The sequence below is a fragment of the Phalaenopsis equestris genome, unplaced genomic scaffold, assembly GCF_001263595.1.
Source record: "Phalaenopsis equestris unplaced genomic scaffold, ASM126359v1 Scaffold000904, whole genome shotgun sequence".
Taxonomy (NCBI): domain Eukaryota; kingdom Viridiplantae; phylum Streptophyta; class Magnoliopsida; order Asparagales; family Orchidaceae; genus Phalaenopsis; species Phalaenopsis equestris.
Window position 1 is genome coordinate 122,559 of NW_018165343.1, and position 2,335 is coordinate 124,893.

Below are 2,335 nucleotides of genomic sequence, written 5' to 3' on the forward strand. Positions count from 1 at the left end.
AAAATTGGGAAAAGGTACTTCTACCTTGGAAGCTTTTGGACCCAACTGAGAGGTTCCCAGCTTTTAAAGATGAAAATGACATGGTCATTATAGTAGATCAATCATCTCAGAATTCACTGCCAGTTCAACCCTTAATTCCTGATAAACTCTGGTGATCCTGCGCAGAATCAAGAAATTGGAGAAGGAGGTACAAAATGTCATGAATGCAATTAATAATATCTCTAATTTCTTCAATCATTTAGACTGGAGGATGAAAGAATATTTTGAGCACTCTGGACATTTAGAAGATAGTTTGATACGGCTTATGAGGAGGATGAAATTAATAGAAGAGGATTCTACTGAAGAATTTCCATACCGACCCTTCTACAACTTCTTCGTTCATGTGCAATCAATGGGTGATCTCAGAGGAGAATCTAGTACTGAATCTGATGAATAGTAGATTTATATTACTACCTGTCTTTCTATCTATGTAATTTAATTTGAACTTTACATTTGTTTGCTTTAGAATTATGCTTTTAATCTCTATATAGTTGAGACTAAGCATATGATGTTTGGTTTTCAGCGTTTTGAGTGTTGTGACTTGGATTGCGACGCTGAATTAATGCGTTGAGGTTGAGAAAATACCAGACTTCGGTGTGTTATGTAACGTGTATTGTACCCCTTAGAATTTATATACAAATATGATGTTTTGTGCTATGAAAGTTTATTTGTGATAAGTACATCATTTAGTCACTTAAAATCATGTCTGCAATGATTGAAAGGATGTCGTTAAGGCTTGAATTTGATCAAAAGTTAAGGCTTGAATTGTCGTTAAGGCTTGAATTTGATCAAAATTGCAAAAATTTGGAAATTGAACCAAAATCAATAGAGCCCGCCGACGGCGCCCTTGACGTCGCTGATGGCGGATTTTTCCCGAGAGTTCTATTTAAATTTCAATAGAGTGCGTCGACGGCCCCATCGACCCCGCCGAGGGGAGCTCACAAAAAAACACATTTAACCGCGATTTTGATTAGTCAACTGCCACTATTCGTCAACCCCTTCCTCCTAAAAGCACAATTTTTGACATAGGGCTCGAGAGATCTTGGATTGGGAGGCGATTTCAAAGCTTTTTGACACCGGATTTGATCATCTCTAGGTAAGAGCTTCACTCCAAGTTAAAAATATTTGATTTTCACTATGGATTTCTTCCACATTGAGGAGATCCAAAAAATTTGAGGATGTAAAGAAAATATTGGGAAGAAATTCATGGAACTTAGTGTCAAACTCTTAGAATTATTTTTGGAAGCCATTATTTTCGTATTTGAAGTATATTTTGGAACTTTTCTATAATTTGATTAGATCAAAATGGCTCCACGACAAAAAAGACGAATTGAGTATGACGAGTCTCGCTTCGTCAATGCGATGGCTCAAACAAGATTTACTTCAGTATTTAAAGGAAAGAAGTGTATACAAGAAGTGTATACAATTTACTTCAGTACTTGAAGGAAAGAAGTGTATACAAGTCCGGGAGGAGAAATTTCCGGGAGGAGAAATTGAACGAATTATTGCCGAGCGAAGGTGGGAAAAATTTTGTTACACCACCAAAAAAGCTGATGCAAATGTTGTGAAGGAGTTGTACGCCAACATAATCTATGCTGAAAATGAAATTGTTCAAGTGCGGGGATTTCCTGTTGAATTTAATGTCGCCCGCATCAATACCTTTTACGAAGTCCCAGATTCTTAAAGCTGTCATTATGAATCCTTTAGTACGATGGAAGGCCCCCTAAATGATGTGATCAACTTTCTCACTGATGGGATAAGAACATGGAAGATAAAGCAATGAGAACGGCTAAATTTTTCTGCTTCCATGTTGAATGCCACCTCTAAGGCGTGACATTATTTTATTTCCTCTACTCTGTTACCGACTTATCACTATAATGAGGTAACTAGAGATAGAGCTATTCTGAATTTCTGTATTCAGAATAATAGAACTATAAATGTGGGGAGAATTATTTTTAAGAATATATTGACCACGACAAGACGTGAAACAAGTGGAGGTCTAGGACATCCTGGCCTTACTTATGCACTTTGCCAACTTTCTGAAGTGGAAACTGGAGATGAAGAATGGGTTTACCCTATGAAACCCATTAGTAAAACCAATTTGAAAACTTATGAATCCCATGAGAAATGGAGAACTGGAAGTAGGAGTGAAGAAACTTCTACTAGTAGAGATGTCCCCTCTACAAGTTATGACCTTCCACCTTCTAGTTCCCCTACCCTAACTGACTTGATGAATGAGTTGACCTTGCAGCAAAAGAGCATAAAATTAATAAATGAAAGGATTAGAGGTTTAGAA